The sequence below is a fragment of the Sander lucioperca genome, chromosome 21 (assembly GCF_008315115.2).
Source record: "Sander lucioperca isolate FBNREF2018 chromosome 21, SLUC_FBN_1.2, whole genome shotgun sequence".
Lineage (NCBI taxonomy): Eukaryota > Metazoa > Chordata > Actinopteri > Perciformes > Percidae > Sander > Sander lucioperca.
This window is the reverse complement of record NC_050193.1, coordinates 22,165,145-22,185,425: the sequence shown is the minus strand read 5'-3', so window position 1 is coordinate 22,185,425 and position 20,281 is coordinate 22,165,145. Positions and strand designations below refer to the sequence as shown.

The window sequence follows — 20,281 nt, the reverse complement described above, 5'->3', positions numbered from 1 at the left end:
GGGAATGTTTTGCATAGCCTCGGGGCTAAGCCCCCCCTGTCTTTCAATCCTAGTGACGTCCCTGCTTCGAAGGGGCAAAAAACACAAAATGGCCATCGCATATCCGTGGGGAAGCTGTAAAAGTTGTTGATAAATGTTAATAACTTAATGATTTCTCAACCTGGTGCTGAGATTTCTGCCTGTGAAAACTCACTTGCCTGCACTCTGGACCAAAAAACTCGCAGCCTGATGAATTTCATGACATTCAGTCTCCTTCACGTCCACACGCATTTTCAGCTGCTCAATAATGGAGGACAGATCTCCAGTATGAGCGAGCAACATCCCAGTGATGAAAGCGTTTGGCTTGTTTTCCTGCCTCCGTTCTGTATTTTACATCAAAAGGCTGAAATGTCCTGCTAGTCACTGACTGATAACCACTGACATAACCCAAAGATGACTTTTACTCAAAATGACTGACTGTGCCTTTAAATAGCCGTTGCAAGTCATTGATCTGCTCTAACTTACAATACATGGCAATGTGCAACATTGAGAACAACTATACTGTATGTTCACCAAAGTAGTGTTTATATTATATCATATTCATAGACAGAGTTTAAAAGTATGTCCACGTGTCATAGGAAATCTAAGGTATCATACTCACAGTTACAATACAAAAATGACACCAATATTTTCACATCGTGTTTTTGATCCCACAAAACATTGCGTAAAATATCCTGTAATAATCCCTCATTGAGAAAATGAAACCAGTCATTAAACAGGTCCTCTTATAATAGAAAACTGTTTTTAGAAAAGCAAGACTGTCACAATGTCCAAGGTTCAAGGTAGAATTTATTGCAGAACATAATTGCATTCTTTCAGTGCTACGGTGTACACAACGACAAATACAATTTAAAAAAAAGTACAAAGACAGTAATGTGCAAGTAGTATTAAGTTGAGTAAAGTGCAATAGTGTCATGATGATTTAACGAGGTACCTCGTTTTATAAAGTCTATAAAAAGCAGATTATAATGGCATACATTGTAATTGCAATGTCTTACAGTCCTTCCACATTGTCATTTAACAATGTAAGCGCTGAAACAATTAGTTTATTAGTTGACATTGTATTAGAGAACATTGTATGACTCAACTAATCGTTTCAGTCACATTCGCTGCCTTCAACCTTTTGCTTCTCTCTGATTTTTATTCTTGTAAAAGGAATTTGTTTAGATTTTGGACCGTTCATCAGATAAAACAATGGATAAAGATGGATTACAGGGTCCCCGCGGGTCCTTAAAAAGTCTTGAAACGTCTTAAATAATATTTTCAATTTTTAAGGTCTGAAAATGTCTTGAAATCTGGAATTTACCATAAGGAGATCTTAAATTTCATGTGGAACAGAGTCTGACTCGTCATCCGTTTTTTTTGTGCTTTTTTTTTAATCCGCAATTTGACCAGCGCACCATCTGGGGGCAGCACTTCGATCTATGTGGGTGCAACCTGCATCATTCCATAGGTGACTGACGAGTAGGTGATTGATGAATGCGTTGCGTTGATGGTTCGCCACCACGGCATTTTGGGTGAAGCGAAAACGCAAGCATGGGCAGATGTTTGTTTAATGACAATTGGTTGGAGGACGAAAAGTATCGGGGGTGGCTGAAGAAAACGGCCAGTAATCATGAAGCGATGTGTGCTTTTATGTAATAAGATGATACAGCTGGGGGCCACATAGCGCTCAATTCACACATGAAAGTAGAGAAGCACAAGAAGTATGTGTCATCGCAGGCAAGTAGTTTGCCCGTAAGTATCTTCTCATCTTCTCCTGTTGAACCTAGCACTTCGACCTCTCAGCCTTCCACAAGGCCGTCCACTTCATCAAGCAATGCCTTCGGTAGCTTTGCGAATGTAGATACACTTAAGGCCGAAATACTGTGGGTATTTCAAACCATAAGCCGCCACCACTCGTACACCTCAAATGAAGACATCCACCTAGAGGGGCCAGAATTTAGAAATGACCTGAAGTACCTTAAAGGCTGATAGTTTATACATACACAGTCAACCATGTCAAGGTTGTAAGGCGAATCAGCACTTAGTATAAAAGTTGTTGTGTCCCTGTAACCTGTCTTGAGCGTGGCTCTGGTGAGCTGTGCCGCGCTACGCTTCGCCACACAATTCTGTGTCGTGTCACACTGAACATTTTCCTGTTTTTTTTGGCGTGGTAAAGTCTTACATTTATCTTTTACAAGACATAATTTCAGCAAATTATCACACAGCCATAGTTACAAAAAGTACCACAAAAAGGGGACCTGCTTGGATGCCAATTAGCGGCTTTTCTCATGAAAGAGGCAGATTTAAGGTTTTCAGGGCAACGTTAGACAATAAACACATATTGAGTCATCTGTGTCCAAACTGCAAAAACTAACAAATTAATAAAATGAATAGCTTATTAAGCAGACAAACAGCAACAACAAAGTTGCACGGATCAAACTAACCAACAGGGAGATAAATCAGAGGGTTTAGAAATTAGCAGGGGTTATTTAGTTAGTTCAAGTCTTTTTTTTTTTTTTTTTTTTTTTTAGTATTGATATCATTTTCTAAACCACTTTACTGTGACGGGAACACTACACCTTTTGAATAGAAGTTTGAAGCAAAACTCCTGTCTGATATTATAATTAAATAAGAATCGAGATTTGCTTTAGTGACACCTTGTAAACAACACAGAAGTTTGTCACACATGAGTAAATAATAATTCCCTCCTTCAGATAGATGCACAGCTTTATGCTTTCTTCACCCTGATACCTCTGCACGTTTTTTAATTAGAATTATCTCCCTTTTCACCAACACAGCCTGATCTCATTTCTCCGTAATTGTTATTATTTACACAGGGAAGGTTTGCCGGTATTTATCGACATTTACTTTCCCAGATCTCAGTGTCTGTCGTCGATAATGAGCGGGGGGAATTATTTTTAACACTCAGTCATTATCTGTGTGTTCAAGTAGTCTTCCTTTTAATATGCTAATGCAGCTGATATAATCAGCTGGTAATTGTGAAACACTTCAAGTACGACACATTTTGTGGCACTCTCTCCCGAATGAAGAAATCACAGCCAGTCAGCGGCACAGAGCTGCGGTTGGATGTATCGACGGGTCTGTTTATGTTCCCGGGAGACGTTGTGGACGGAGCGCCCGCCACTCGATCCTGCATGGCACAAATCCAGATCACACACAGACTCCTATAGAAATGTGTAGGCTGCCGTGAAAGCCGTATCTCTGTTAGTGATGCCGCCACCACCACCACAACACACTTCTGCAGCTTTTTTTGTCTTCTTCTCTTTCTCATCTACAGTAGCTTTTTATTCTTAAAAACTCACCTTTGATTACCACTGATCCTCCCACACAGTTGGTTTATACCTGCGTGCTATTCATGTCACAACATCTTAAATTAATCTTCTTTTTTTTATTGTGCGTTAACCAGAGGGATGAAAGAAGTGTTCTACCCACGTCCTCCGGGAATGCTGGTGCTTTTCTGCGGGAGAGGATGGGATCCTGACTTTGTTTTTCTCCTTCTGCTGTTATTTCCCTGTAGAGAAGAGCAGAGTGAAGGGAGCTATGAGTGATCGACTCTGCCTTTATTCTCCAGGTTTTCGGGGGATTTGAAGTTATTGAAAGTCTGGGGATGGGCGACAGCTCGGAGATGTCTGTGTGATGCCTTTCAGGCGTACGCTGGCCGCATCGCTGTTGTGTGTCTGCGTGCGTGCACGTGTCCGGCCTCGCAGGTCTGCGAGACAGAGGGCACCGGCTCCATGTTCTCAAATACATGTTATTCTTGCGGCCAATCATTTCTGCTCACACATGACATCTCTCCCAGATTGATTTCATTCAGCTGTAGAGGGCGGCAAGATCAAACAAACGTTGTCTGAAATAGCGGTGCAGGGAGGAGGAATGGGGGGGGGGGGTTGCTTGCTTGAAAGATGAAGTGAGGGATGGAGACGGAGAGAAAGAGAATCAGTCATCCAGTCAGCACTGTGCCATGTGGTGACATGGTTTTGCGGTGGAAGGTGTTACTCCATAAACCAACAAGCCTTTTCACAACGAGGTGGCTTTTTTTTTTGTAGAGGTGGCGATGGGGCACTATTCCTTCACGCTGCCTCTGAGTACCCATGCAAGGAATAATGGATGCGTAATATGGAACGACAGCTTGCAGAGCACTATCATTAATGTTGTAATTCACTTTTAGTGTTTCTACTATTGCGCTGCAACAGGAGGCACAGATGTCACCTGAATCTGCTCCTTCTAGCAGCCAGAGCACACCCGGTTTTCACCAGCTGTCTTGGAACGCACACTGCCAGCCCCCCCCCCACCCCCCGTGTGTGTGTGTGTGTGTGTGTGTGTTTGTCTGTGTGTGTGTGTGTGTGTGTGTCTGTGTGTGGTACATATAGTCAAGTCTTGCTAGCGTTTTGAATACAAGTTAGGGTTTTTGGAAGATTTTTCCGTTAGATGGCATTTTGTGTTTGTTACATTTTGGTCCTAAACTCTTCTCTCTTCTTCGTTTAAGAATACTTCATCATTTCTGCATGTTCTGTTAGGTCTAATATAATTTCCTTTTCTAATCTTAGGTTATAAGATGCAAACAAAGAGTTTTCCCTTTTTTTTTTGCCGCTTTTTGTTTCCACCAGTAAAGTTAATCCATCACGTTGAATGAGAGGATGTCAACCACGTTTGGTAAAGCATCACCGAACAAACACAAGCTTTAAACTTTTACATATTGGAAAACAAAAGTTCTGTTTATCGTTTGATAATAGTGTACATTCTGCAACACTTGTGCTGATACACAAAATCACTCCTTTTAATCGCAAACAACCTAAGACAAGCTGAAAACCAGAACACTGCACTACCAGCTGTAAAATACAAACATCTCAGGGGTGGCCAATCTCATTTTGTGTGTGTGTGTGTGTGTGTTTGTGTGTGTGTGTGTGTGTGTGTGTGTGTGTGTGTGTGTTGGGGGTCGGGGGGGATGGATTTGGGATGTCTGATTTTGGGTTAATGTTGAAGGAATGGATAATTTGTTGGGAACATAATCAAGCATATATATAGCGATGCAGTGGGGTCGGTTTAAAAGGTGTTTTAGGTGATATTTTGTCTCATTCTTTCGAAGTGCAGTGCTTTCTTTTATGCAGTAAAATGCAAAACAATAACTAAATAATGATATGGATTTCATGGATACTGAGGCTCTCATTGAAACAGGTGCGATTAGCATATTGTTTGTTTCATGCTGCACCGTAGGCCTATTTGTGTTGTACAGGGACCTATATGGAAATGAGCGCTTGGAAAAAAAATCAACAAAAATGTATCCTATTTCTTTAAAAAGGGGCACAAATTTGCTGTGAAGATCATGCTGGCAACACCACAGAGGGAAATGTCAGAAAGGGGGGGAGAAAAAGGTTCAAAGAGAAAATAGCTGACTGACTCTGTAAGTGAAGCTAAGCTCAAAATGAAAAATGTTCATTATATGCCCGTCAAGGTGAAAGGAAGCCATCTCCCCGCCGCTGCAGTTAAAATGTCGACCTCTCCCTCTCTAAAGGGCGAAAAGAGGAGAAATGTAAAAAGAGGAGAAAACGCTGCTGTGTGTGCGTGTGCGTGCACATGTTTTGCATGTGTGTGTGCGTGCACGTTTTGCATGTATGTGTGTGTGTGTGTGTGTGTGTGTGTGTGTGTGTGTGTGTGTGCGTGCACGTTTTGCATGAGTGACTAATCTGAGTTGCAGTTCAGACAAGGCCAGCGATGTTAATGGTGCTGCTCAGTAAAATGACCCTTACATCCGTTTCTTAATACATTTTACAGTGCTTCAGAAGTCCTCATATTTTCCCCTAGTCAGCAGTGTTTGTGTATCATTGTTGTGTGTGTGGGTGTGACCTCGACAACAAGCGCCGTGGCCTCTCGGACCTCTGCTTGTCTCTTTGTGTGTACTTGCTCATGTTAAAGCTGTTAAATCGCACTCAGGAAGCATTTTATTCAGCAGCGAAGCAGAATGTTATGGTCGACCTCCGCGGATCACAGATGCTGTCCCCGGTGCCTCATTACTGACAATTTATATGATCTAATGTTACTCGAATCACTCGCTGTGGTGGCAAATGTGTTTATTTTTTAAAAAGAGCTCTCATTCAGCGTTAACACTACGGCCGCCATGATGCTACAAAATCCCTGAAAAATAGCCCAAACAGCAGGTGGGAGCTGAGTGGCTGACCACGTCTTTTGACAAAGAACTTTAGGAACAACCATGGCCTGACTGCAAATGAGGTGAAGCCTCACAGTTTTGATTTGTTGGATTCTGTGCCCGTGCCAAAGCCCGTTACGATTTTCATAAGGATTCGATGCCAGCGTGGCCACGCTTAACTATCTGTTATGGATTATAAGCTAACCTTCCACCTCACTATCTTATTTCTTACAGCAGTGTTGGATGTGGAAGTTTTTCACAAGTTTTTTTAAGCCAAGGACCCCTTAACTGAAAAAGAGATGGAGCAGGAACCCCCTACTATATATATTGTATAAAATGAAGTTGCATAATAAACTGGGCCTACGATAACGTGTAGGGCAGCATAAAGCCTTTATATATACCTTTTTTTTTTTGCATAGAATACTAAGCTATTAAAATAGCAAAAAATCATCTTTTAATGTTAAACATACATTGAATCCTTTGGGATTAACTGTATCTGTGGATGGCCTTAGTGACTATCATACCTATAGGCCAGTAAGCAGTGGGGATTTATATTTGCTAATAATATGTTGGATTCATGTTAAGACTTAACAATAATTTGGAGGCCCCCCTGTATCGACTCTGAGGACCCCCTGTTGAAGATCCCTGCTCTAGAACTCTGAACTAGGAACCTCTCTACATTTCAAAGCCTTTATCCTCTTTTGCCTTTTGTAATGTGTCGTTAGGAAATTTGTGAAAAGTTTAAAGGATAAGTCTGGTGAAATTCCATGAAAAGACCAAAACCAACATTCTACTAACAAGTATCGTGTGTGTATCAGAGCCCGATAGATCTTCTTCCTCTGTGCCATAAAGCTCAATTTATGTTAAAAACACATCAATGGGCCACACTTTCCCTGGGTGACATGTTCCTTCATTACCACGAACACTAACTCAATGCCACATACAGCGTTTTGCTGCTGGAAATTCCTACTAAAGCTAAAATTGTGTTTAAAATCCACCGCTAAAAATAGTCCCCAACAAATGCACTATTTCCTCCTGTTTGAGTAACATTTGTAAAATTACTAAGCCTTTTTTAAAAGAAAACTGTATATTTGTGTGTGTGTTTTTTTTTTTTATATATATTTAAGTGTTCAGCAGGAACCAATGGGCTTGAGGCTGAGAGCCACAAACAGGGTAGAGAAGAATTGCGAGACAGACTAACACATTGTTGGTTTTGGTCTTTTCATGGGTTGTTGACAGTAAGAAAAATATAGAAAAAGTAAAACCCAGCATCATCCTTTAACTGTTACGTTTCTAGCATGTCAAAGTAAGATTGGACTTACTACATAAAGTGAACATTAGCCATTGATTATTCTTTGTGATACGGAGCAGATACACTACCTCTACACTAACATTTCTGATGTTTCTCTTCAAAGTCATAGTCCCATGTCAATTGAAGGGACAATGTCTAAGAGGCCATCATTCATATAGGGATTTCATATTTGGAAAATTGAACTTCGTTCTAACTAGGGCCGGGTATCGCCATGATTTCCCGATTTGATTCCGATTCATAAGGTCCTGATTCGATTACATTGTCAATATCAATTAGGTTAGGTGAAATTTCAATTTTGCTTCGATTTAAAAAAGATTCTCAGAGAACTTATTCTGTAAACTATTTTTTATAGTGCACCAGGTTAATGTTTACATTAAGAACTGACCCCCAAAATGTCACGTGATGTCCATGGTAAAAAGGCATATATTAAAAGATCGATTTCAGGATTTTATTAATCAATATTAGATCACTCACACAGAGATCGATTTTAATTGGAGAATTGATTACTTTAACCCAGCCCTGATTCTAACATGTATAAGTAGAGGGGAAATAAATATCAGAGACAACTAAGTACTTAACTGTAAAACGTTTACTGAAACTGACATAGTCATTTATTGCCTGTTTAAAGAACCAAATTAAGTAACGTATCACTATCCAACACACTGTCTGCTCTTTTTCTTACAGAAACTGATTAGCGTAGTGTGGCGTTGACATTGGACTTCACTCTCAGCATCAGCAACAAGTGATTTCTCAGCTTCCCAACACCTCCAGTCTCTCAAAGGTAGGATAACTCACTTTCACAAGACACACATGCCTGATGGATAACAAGAAGGGCATTGGGAGAGCACAGACCTCCACCAAGGCATGCCCCTATGCCACAATGTTAATGCAGTGTGAATTTTCCCAGTCGGAAATTTTTTCCAACATATCTCGCAATGGTAACAAGATGGTGTATCCTCCCCGTGATTCAGATCCACTCCAAAATTCTTCCAGGTTCTTCCTTAGTCCATGCTCCACCCTTCCACCAAGTTTCATGAAGTTCAGGCCATTAGTTTTTTTGTAATCCTGCCTACAGACAAACCGAGGCAAAAACATGATCTTCTTGGCGGAGGTAATGCTATACTGTACATTTTCATGTTGTAGCAGTGAGCCTAAGGGAAAGAAATGGAGAGTATTCTCACACTGGGTTAAAGCTTCCAAAACATTATTAAACAAAGATTTACAATGCAAATAAAATGCTTACAACACAACCCTCCAGATTATCAAAAATCTAAATTGTTGCAAAAGAATTATAGAAAAAACAACAGTACATACCTAATACAGTATGCAGGTTTTTAAGAGGGTGACTAAATTACATCTCAACACACCACACAATAGTCAATGGACCCCACTGACTATATAATATAATAATAAAAAGTGGAGGAAAAATCAGTAGCAAAACAGTTTGCCCTCTCAGAATTCAGGATATTATGGATCGGTGCACAAAGGGGAAAAAAAACTGTTCTTTTCTCACAAGAAAAACAAAAAAACAATTATTTTTGTATAAGTATAAAAAGCAAAGAAACTCATTTACTAGTGCTGCAACAACCTAAAAGTAAAATGAAGACAGATCTTTTTCAGTACACTGCATCAGTACTGTCTCATTATTTAGCTCATCTTCTAATTAAAAACTGTCTCAGCAGGTCTCTAAATGCCATATTGACTTAAGTTACAAACCAGAAATACCATTTTTCTTCTTTTGCCATTTTGTGTAATGAGCCACTGTTTCCGCGTCCCTCTGCACAGTGTTGAAAATGCTTTCTTCTTGTCAGCTCGTGCTTTTTATGCAGACGGTTAAAAGACATCAGAACAGACTCATTGGAATGATAATCTGGTATGCGTCTGCACTTATAGAGAATATCTCGAAGCATGTCAGACTTGCACCAAAGCCGTTGTTGTAATTTTCTTTTCAAGGGCAACTTGAAAGAGGAGTCAGGAAGAAAGTGGCATTAGTTTCTTGTTTTCTCCTACAAGGCAGCCAGTTTGAAAGTAACCCAGTGCTTTTTGATGGGAGTGTAGGATGATTCAGCAGGAACCCAACAGGCCATGTGACTGATTCAAATTTAAACATAAACAGAAATATGGTGGCTCCAGGGAGCTACGCAGAGGAATGGAAAGTAGCCCCAAATTTCACCGCAGCAAATCAAACGTCTTTTTATTTAACTCTTCCTTTCTGCTTTCCCTCCCTCTATGGCTCCCTGTAGCATTGTGCACACATAACAGCGCCTACTGATTGGGCTTATTTGAAGCACATAGCCTGACAAAAAAATGGAGAGGAGGAGATTTTCCCGTGTCACAACGGGATTGAATGTGGTTCTCCAGAAGAGGAGGGCCTGAGAGGATTATATGGCTCAGTGGGCGCTGTATTGTGTGGGGAGTGGATACAGCAGGTACCCACCGAATCCCAGCCAAGAGACAGACACAGTGTTGCTAGGGATAATGTTGCCTCCCAGCAATTAAACTCTGGAGGTTTTGGAGTGGTTTAGGAGGAAGCTTGTTAAATTATCCCATCACTTCTTTCGCCATTTCTCTCTCTGTCGCTCTGCCTCTCTGTTAACAGCGTTTCTTCCCTTTTTACTGTTTGACTTCATGTAAAACTATAAGGGGAGCCATTTTCCTTGAATGCTTTGCTGCCTAATTGAATCCTCCCCTGTTGGTTCATTGCATCTTTTTCAACACACACATATAGAATGCACATAAATTGAGACATAAGGGAAAACTGCACCTACACCCTCACTCTGTTAAAGTAAAGTGACACTAAAAATGCCAGAAGCTGCTGATTGATGGCATCTTTGAATTAGGAACATATATGCTTTTGAAAAACAAGACATTTAAGCTCTGAAATAGTCATAATAATCTAATGCTTTATATTAAGAATTCCGTCATAAGAGGAATACTCACTTTGTAACGCCACTTTTCACTATTAATTTGCAGTTTATTTGCACTGTTTGGAAGTTAGGAAAATGACTTAGACTTACGTAGGATCCTTATTACTGTGACATACAGTTAGCAGTACAATACGCCTCCTACATGCATCATTAAACAGTTTCATATTTGTCAGTAGTTAAATTAGCCTATGTTTATATGAATTCAAAGGTTTTGTTAGGCCAAAAGTGTATTTGTTTATTGTATTTTTCATCAACATAAATTTCCGAAAGTTTTTTCTCGTCTGTATCATTCCCCACCTTTTCCCCTGCTTCATTATTCACATTGCTGTAAATTTCACATTTTCACATTGTGCACAGCTGTCTTTCTCTTCTTTTACTATTCTTTAGGGGTTTGACATCCTAGTTACTTTATTAGACACATCAGTAATTCATGTACAATAATCCAGTAATATACAGTAACATTGAAAAAAGCCACCCCCCTTGCATAATGATTATTTTTATATAATTATATATAATTATTTTTCTGTTTATTATATTATAGTATAAGCACATTCTGCTCGTAATACTTGTGTACTTTTACTGAAGTAAAATTTTAAGAATTTTTAGTATCCTTACATGTGGCACTGCTACTTTCAGTGAAAGTTATACTGTAATTAGGCCCGGGACTCGATTAAAAAAATTAATCTAATTAATTAGAGGCTTTGTAATTAATTAATCGAAATTAATCGCATTTTAATTGGATCGGTCGGGCTAACGTCCACGCTAACTCCTATGTGTTTTGCGTTGAGGTGATATTTGAGGCTCGATGTGATACGCAAATTCTTTGTTGCATAGCTTGCACACAACGATGCTCTTGTCGACGCTTCCATCCTTTCGTTTTTTAAAACAAAATTTCCCATCCACGGGGCCAAGCAAAGCGGTCTCGTCAGCTTCTTCGTTCATGTTCACTGTGGTTTGTTGTTGTCGGAAGTCAAGAACGCTAGTTGGTGCTCCAGTATAATCGGTCCGTCGAAACTCATTCATTGAAAAACGTTCCGCGGTGCAAAAATAAGTGTGGTTAAAATTATGTTATTTATTTTTTGCGTAATTAATTAACGCGTTAAAGTCCCGTAATTAATTAATCTTAATTAACGCGTTAAAGTCCCGGCCCTAACTGTAATCCTTTCTTTTTTCTTCATTATATCATACAAAATTATTGATTATTGTTTATGGTTTGCATTCTTTTCAGCAATAACCATTCAGTGTATTCACATTTTGTCCTCACCTTCCTATAAAGTTGTTTTTATCTTATCTATCTTATCTTTTTAACTTTTGTCATGGATTCAAATAGCCTACTTCTGCATGTCTACAATATAAGTTTATTGATTGCACTTAACATCAGTCGCAATTCTGTTTTATTGCTGAGAAAATAGCTACTCAATGATTGTATGCTGCCCCACAGAATTCTGGGACGTGTAGTATTAAAGTGCACTTGCAGTTACCATTAGTACCAGTGACCAGGGGTGTTGTCAAATCAACCAGGACTAAAAACTTAAGGATAATAACTTTTCGTGAACAACCTAAATGATTCTTCTATCTCTAGACCACACAAAACAAAACGTGATCTGCATTAAAACAGACATGTACATGACACAATCCAGTACCAGTTAGCAAACAGAGAACTTAACACCGGTTCCCTGAAACTTGTGCTGGATTCACTTTGTCTTCGTTTTGCCTTTGAGTTCAACCTCCATAAAACTCCTGTCTTGCTTTTTGTTTTTATGAGGGAGAGGTGGTGCTCACTAACTTTGACCACTGTCCTCGTCCTCGGGCAAACAAACAGCCCATTTCAAAGGTGAAAGTCCATGCCATTCCTCTAGAAAAAACATTCTCTCATTTATTTCCAAATGTGACACTGTTCTTCCTAATACCCTTGGGACTTCTGTGTCCGTAGTTCCAGGTCGGTTCCCAACAGCACAGCAATGCTGCGTTAACCTCTTTTCCACACCCCTACACACACACACACACACACACACACGCACACACATAGAATCTCACACATACACACACACACCCCAAGGTAACTGTGGGTAGTAGAGCCCCAAAGCTTCGTCGTCCAGGACAAATTGGTAGCAAGCGGCTCATTTACTCGGAGCCGTCATGAATGGACTGTGCCGTGACTGTGTAAACAAGTGCAAAGACTCCCAAGGGCATTCCTGCATAAATAATGACTCCAAGAGATGTTTGCCATTTGTACCACTCACTGGTTGCAGACATGGGTCAGCTAGTCTCCTCTATGGGGAGTCTTCAGTAAACAACAGCCGCCGTGTCCATTAACGACTGTGTGGAAAGTTTACCTGGTCACAGGTGCAAGTGCTGGTCTCTTAGGCTCGGGGATATTGGGAATTGATTTGGCTTCTTCCTCCGCTTGTTTGGAAGCTTTTGGTTTTTCGGAGACTAACTTGCAGCCTCTATGCTTTGGTCTGAACCGTTGTAGAAGTTAAAGCTTACGTGTTTACTTTATTATGTGTTTGTAATTGGTTGGTTTACGTTCACACTACCCAGCTTAAATCAAGGCAGGACTCAAAAGTAGGTTACTTTGTCATGATGACATTTGAGTGATTTTGTTTTGTCATCCTGCCCGGGTAGAGATTTTGGCGGCAGGTGAGGAGTCAAAACGCATCACATCTCCTGTCATTTTAGCCGAGCTTTGACTTGCCGGCTGTCTACTCTGAAAACACAGAGCAATAGTTGAGTATGAGTGCCATTTTTTCTTTTGGTTAGTCTTTGCAAGCATGGTGGAATAGGAGGGAGCTTCCTGTTGTTGTTGGTTAATATCGTACAAATTGTTTTCCTGAAAGGTGAATAAAACAGCAGTTGTATTGTTCTCAACTCCCAGAATTAACCGGACTGAAAAATTCAGCACTGGAAGTTTGGTAAATTGCTGCACACACACTCTGTATGAATGCACCTGAGGTTGACTTTAGAGGAGGGAGTAATGTGGCTGGATGCAGAGCTTGTTGCTTTGGTCTTACTTTGATTAGGCTATTTCAGGTTCTTCCTCTGTGTGTGACTGAAATTCTCGGTTTCTATGACCAAATGGTCAAAAGTGGTTTTTTCCACAAAGAAGTAAGATGTTTAAGTCAGGTATTTTACTTGGTTATCGCATAGCCTAATTAGACTATGAGCTAATACTGGTTATTGGTATGTTACAAGGCTAAGCTAAACTAAGCTCTTATAACAAAGAAACATAGCTACTAAAAGCTAACCTAGCGCGTACAATTAATTGTATTGTCTCCTTTTCCCTGCGTAATGCTTTTAACGTGAGTGAGACCTAAACTGGCCTGGATGAGCGTATACTTTCCTACCTAAGAGGGGTTGTGCTGTGTTAAACTGACTCACCCAGCTGCTGTTGCAAATTTCCGGAGCCGGGCCTGCTTGTTTCGGTGACCACGCTGTCTTGAGCGACCTCTGCTCTAGGTCTGCTTTCCAGCATCCTTCGCTGGCGTCAACACTCCGCAAGCCGTGTTGGGGAAACAAGAAATGTCTTTTTTTAGTAAGAATCAGTCCACTTCCATAATATTTGTCTCCAGCGTGTGTGGCCTGTGGTGTCCTTCTGCTTGAGGCTCTCCACCTCTGCTTCCTGAATCAATCCCCAGAATGAATGTCATCTCTCCCATCTGCCGGTTAGGCCAGGTTTAGTCTATATCGACGACATTTCATTTCCGGGATCGTTCAGGTGCCACCTGAAATTCTGCCAGATGTCCCTCATTTCTGCCGGATGTCTGTCACTTTCCACTTTCTTTGTGTTGGCATTTTAAACTCCAGTGGATTTATGAGGACTATGGTTAACTGCTCCTCAGATCTCTGCAGGGTAAATCCAGACAGCTAGCTAGATTATCTGTCCAATCTGAGTTTTCTGTTGCACGACTAAAACAACCTTTGAACGTACACATGTTCCACCAAAACAAGTTCCTTCCAGAGACACCGTTGCTCCATCCGGCTGTCCCAAGACGATTGTGATTGGTTTAAAGAAATGCCAATAAACCAGAGCATGCAGTGCTGTGGAGGAAGGTCTGGCAATGCGAGACTAGGCCGGGTTAAATTAGCATCACACAAACACGCCCTCTCATGTGTCACATGTCAGTACTGACTCTATTGGCGCTACCTACATTCACTGAAAGACGTATCGTAACAGTTAGGATGTGTTCAACGAAACGGGTTACTTTTATTTTCTGTTAGTTTGATTTAATACGTTTTCCGTGCGTGGGCACGTCATATGTAGTTGAGATAATCAACTCTGAACCTGACTGACCGTCATCCTGTACAGCCACACAACCGTGGCTATAAACTGCCACTGAACTGCACTCTTTCTCTTCCTCTTCACTTTGTTCAAGAAGCAGTGGTGCACTGACCTGATATAATCTCCAGCTCCGTGAGCATTGTGTTCTTTTGAACTCTGCAGTCAGCTATGTTTTTAGACGGCCACCCAGGCTGCAAGCAGCACTCCAAATTGTGTTTCATAATTGTTTGGCATATGGGTTTCCGCTCCGAGCGTGGGTTTGAGGGAGAATGGAAAAAGCAAGAGGATGTGTCAGTGGGAGAGAGGGGAAGAAATAAAGAGGAAGACAAAGCAACACCCACTCCTCATTAGCTTAAACATTGTGTGTATCCGCTATCCTGTAAGATAACATTTGAAGAAGGAGAAGACAAAAGAAAGCGGAAGCCTACATCTACTGCGCCACAACATGGGATGGAGATATAAAACAAATCTCCACACTTAGACTCTGCCATCTGTTCATCTCGGAGAGGAGCATACCTTTGTGACACTTTTTTTCTCCCCTCCCATAGAAACCATCAAGCTCTTTCAGAAACCAGACAGCTTGACAAAGTGACACGCCTGGATGCCGACCCTGTGGCTGCATGTTTTTCTTTCTCCTCCTTCCTTTAGAATTTTCGACATAGTTTGCATATCCAAATCCAGTTTTTGATAGCATATGCAAAATACAATGTGACATAATACAATTTGAGCTCCATGTGAGAAATGGAATTATCTTGGCCGTGATTGTCAGCGCTGTGTTACCCGTAATCACTTTCCTCCAGGAGCGAAGACGTGACTCACTCACAACTTGACCTGCTGTCATTATCTATTCACTCCGACAATATTTATGCATTTGGCTTGATATTTTGTTTTCCTTCAGGTAAAGTAGAAATGAATTGGGAATGGAATAAATAAATGAAAGAATGATGAAAAAAATGAGTAATCCCCCCCCTGCAAATTGGAACAAGGGAGTAAATCCCACGGGCAGTAAATCCCCCCACTGTTTCTATCTCTGTCTCTCTCAAAATGCTGTTTGGATGCTTCAGAGGAAGTGGTCGATCTTCACAGTGAAGACGCGTCATGGGCTTCTTCGCTGTCATCTCCACAGCCAGACAAACACCACGGTGGTCTAATTGATACAGAATGTGTTTTCCAGGTCCCCAGGGGAAGGTCACACCACACGAGTCGGACACACCGTGGCGACATCCAGAACTTAGCAATGTGTGAATCTCAGTACCTTAGCCAAAACAATATTCATTTCAGTGACTATATTTTGAGGAATTTAAACACTTTACAAAACCTTCTTTTGTCATTACGTAAAATGAAATACGTAACATAAAAGATGAATAAAAGAACTTAGATTTAGAATTGGGAATAATCTGAATACAAAACTAAGTTAACAAGACTAACATTCAACATGCAATGCCAGTTTTTGAAAAAAAAATTTCGATACTCTTTGCACAGACCCATTTCAGACATACTCAAGGAATATGGAGGTTAAAACATCTAGCCCCATTCAGATCTTGATCTTCATAGTCATCAAATTCAGACATTTCACACTCGGTATCAAATGTAATCCTGTCAGTGGCTTATGCGTCATAACTTTCATGGTGCAGATTCACCAAGAACACACTGATACATTGTGACACATTATACTTCCGGCATGATGACAGAACGTCATTAACAGATATCTGTGCTGTGTTGAGAATCTGTGTATATACAAGCAGAAATCTCAAACTATTACAAATTGTGTTGAACTGTTCAAGGTAACATTTAATTTTTTTAATTTCCTTAGTTTTCTGGAAAGTAATTTAGTAATCAGGACAGGAAAAAAAAGGGTTCTCAGCTATTTTAATTTCAATTTAGTTGGCTGTGTTGGGTTTATAAGCAGTTATTGAAAGAACATCTTCATTTAAACCCAAGTAAATATGAATTCATCATTTAGTTATTTCTGGATATATGAATGCAGCACCAACGCCCTATCTCGTAATATTAACGAAAGTGAAAAGTAATTTGTATATCTGCCCTGTGATTCAGATCCACTCCAAAATGTGATGGGTTCTTCCTTTGGCCATGCAACACCCTTCCACCAAGTTTCATGAAAATCTGTCCAGTATTCTTTCCAGGAAACTTATCAAGGAATTATTAAGGAACTTACAAACCTTCTTAAATAACCATACCATAATAAGACATATCAGATGAAGGCATTTGTGAGTAACTTATTCTGAAAAAAAGTAACTAATTGGAAGTGTACCAATTTAACACTTAAGTCTCCAGTATTTTATCTATAACTACATATTTTTCTTTTAGCTTGCTTCTTTAAAGCTTCTTTAAACTTGCCAGCAAGTTATTCAGAACAAGAAGTCTTTCAAATACCCATAACCATACCATATTAACACATATCAAATGAAGGCATTTCTAAGTAACTTCTTCTGGGAAAAAAACAAACGATACGTTGCATGTGTACTGTAGCTAAGACATGTATTGACAAAGCCACAGGGCTGCAAATAAAGGGCGTAAAGACTGAACAGAAACAACTCAGGGGTTAAAACACCGATAAACAATTGTTAACACGAGAAAGACGCTTGAATTGTCTTTCCTCTTGATTGCAATGGATTAAGTGGGACACAGCTCTCTCTCTCTGTGTTTCGGCATTGGTATCTGGGCGATGGCCGGCTATGCATTATTTTTTGAGTGTTTGGCTGAAGGCTCGTCCTCTTTCTGTGGCCTCTCAGCCTGCTTCCACAGCCCCTAAAGGGGGACATCAGGACAGGTGTAATTTGCCATGCAGTGATGCTTCTCTTCTAATACAATTTGTTAAGTGTGTGTGTGTGTGTGTGTGTGTGTGTGTGTGTGTGTGTGTGTGTGTGTGTGTGTGTGTGTGTGTGTGTTACATGTAGTCAAGTCTTGCTAGCCTTTTGAATACAAGTTAGGGTTTTGCTCCATTTTAGTTTACACTTTGCTTAACTTTTAGTCCTCTTTTCAAGTTCATTCTATTTCCATTCATGTCCTTTTGAATTTCCAGCTGTTTGGTGAGGACACCGGCGGTCGTATTAGGCTCGTTGGCTAATTAACTTTTGTTTTATCAAAAATAATTAAGAATTTGTTCAAAGAAGGGCAAACTTTTTTTCCGCCTTTTTAATCCTGTTGAACATGGTCTAGACTCATCGAGATGCAATGATGATTTGAAGGCTTAACTGGTATTCACTGGCTGTGGTTGAAATGGCTGTCTATGATGGTCCGCGCTGTGTACTTCACACTCCAAACTATTTGTTGCTCAGTGACATTGAGGTGACCCAGAAAATTCTATGTCATTAAATGCTTGGAGGAAAAAAAAATGTTGCTGCCGCCGACCGGAGTTTGTTCCCGGCTCAACAACACGTTGCTTGTTTCTCTTGCTGGACTTTTTGAGTGTCATCCTCTTTGTCCGTTCTGCTGTAATGAAATTCTACAATTACTGGGCTCTTCAGATCTGTTTGTTCGGCTCTCCTACTGCTTCCCCCTAGTCTTGCATCACAGTCACAGCTTTGCACTGAACCAAATGGGTTTCCTAGATACCCTCACACAATGCAGTTTAATTCTGGTTACACAACACTAGATGTCACTCCAATGTTCTGAGATTAGTTTGATGTGACTGCATTTGCCCACAACCTAGGTGGACATCCCTATTTGCCTTTTAGTGCATTTCCACACATCAGCTCGCATGCTTTCACATCACATTACATCACACATCCCCATAGTTAAGCATGGATCAAATGCTCGTGTCATGCGAGTCGGAGATGCTGCCTCAGATAAGCAGATTTAAAGTGTGTGTTATTTGAGCAGAAAACTGAAGAGGGGTGAGCACTGTGGTGTGATCCTGGGTCTCAAGGGGAGGCTCCCGCTTGTCAGAATGTGCTGTTGCAGGATCTTCCTGATGAAGTCATTAAGAAGTCATTAAGAAACCATTAAGAATCATTAAGTCGGCGAGGTGGCACTCCAATGCGCGCACAGCGAAGCGCCAGGCATCAGGAAAAACTTGTTAATCACGTAGTTTATTTGTTTCCCCAGTGTGAGACTGTAAATACTATGACAGTGTGTTGAAGTGTGCATCCTAATGAAAGTCTGTATTAGCTCCTTTTTTTTTTTTTTTGCCAGTGTGTGCAAACGCCCATCTCCAGAGGGGCCACTCTCATCATCACACAATGGCTGCCTCCTCGCCAGCTAACTCTCTAAAGCAATAAACAAGACCACGCATTTCTGATTCTGTTTTCCCTCATTTTCCCCTCAATCGGCCAGGTGGCTGATATATAAAATGGCAGAGATAACAGGGAGCGCTGTGCTTTTTTTTTTAAATTTTCTTTCTGTTTCGATGTTTGGTCTTGGCGTACGTGCATGGGTATGGGTCGCCAAGTAAGTGTCTGCACTTGTCATGCCTATAGGCGTGCCCTTGGTGTTTTTCTAGCTGATTGTCTGCGACCACTAGAAGCCCCATACTGTGACAGGTCGAGAGGAGGAGGGTGCTACTCGAAAAACCACTACAGAGCTCTTATCTTACTCATTAGGGCCTGAGCGAGATGTTGCCTTCCCCCCATGATTATCTCCATACAGTAAATCTCTCATTAGGAGGTCCCTCTAAACCAAACCCTCTGAGACATGGGGCTATCTCCAGGATGAGCAGGGAGGTACGAAGACTCCACTGTCGCCTGACGCTGCTATCAGACAGAGTTAGGCTCCATGGCACCAGTGTGGGAAAAAAAGGTCCCACACCGGTGAGGGTAAAAGGTAACTTTTCAACTTGTGTTATTTCGCTGTAGATTGTTTTGTTTTTTTACTCAGAAATAACACTACAATGCACAAAATAAAATAATCATAAAAAAGGACTCAAAAAATCACATGTCAAAGCTAGTAGAATTTAGAGATACTAACATAAAGTGGCAAAAGAGGAGAAGCCTTAGCTTCTGGTCGTTTTATTTGTTTTTTCTGTTTCGTGCTTATCTCATATTCCTCCACTTTTGGCGGCTTCAGCCTCTGTTATAGAAGAAATTAAGTTACTGTGTTAGCTATCACACTGTGTGATAAAACACTCCCTGCAATTAGCTGTGTTGGCTTTCCTCAGGTTGTTTAAAAACAATACAGGCGTACATTTTTCTCTGTAACTGTGAGAGGCTGCTTTTGTCCTGCTAAAAAAAAACAATACCCACTATTTTTTGTGGCACTTAGACACACGAGACCGCGCTTCTTTTGCTGTTTTCCTACCGTCAGTCAGCTGTGGTCTCTTTTATCAGTGACCGCAATCTTTCCCTAACTTTAAGAAAGGGATTTATTCTTACCCTGATTTTCCACTGGTCACATCTGTGCTGCATTTTTGGCTGCGTTCCGATGTTGTTCTGTCCTCCGCAACGCGCCATACCACACCAGGAGCGTCTCAGAAGCGGAGCGTCTTGCTGCTTGACTCGCAGATTTGATTGTCTCTACAAGTACTTTACAGAACAATGGGGGGGTGTCTTTTGGTAAACTGACTAGATGCTCTCGCTGTTTCATTTCCAATCTGGCTGTCCTAACACCCCATG

The 20,281-nt window shown here is 40.8% G+C and overlaps 1 protein-coding gene across 3 annotated transcripts in view; it reads left to right on the top strand.

The window, feature by feature from the left end:
* The window catches only part of LOC116064006 (RNA binding protein fox-1 homolog 3-like), a 428,560-nt gene that overhangs the window by 86,004 nt on the left and 322,275 nt on the right, over nucleotides 1-20,281 (top strand). For all 3 annotated transcript variants that reach the window (XM_035996928.1, XM_031319063.2, XM_031319064.2), the window contains one exon: nucleotides 8,187-8,283. The gene's annotated coding sequence lies outside the window, so the exon portion shown is untranslated. The remainder of the gene's footprint in view (nucleotides 1-8,186; nucleotides 8,284-20,281) is intronic.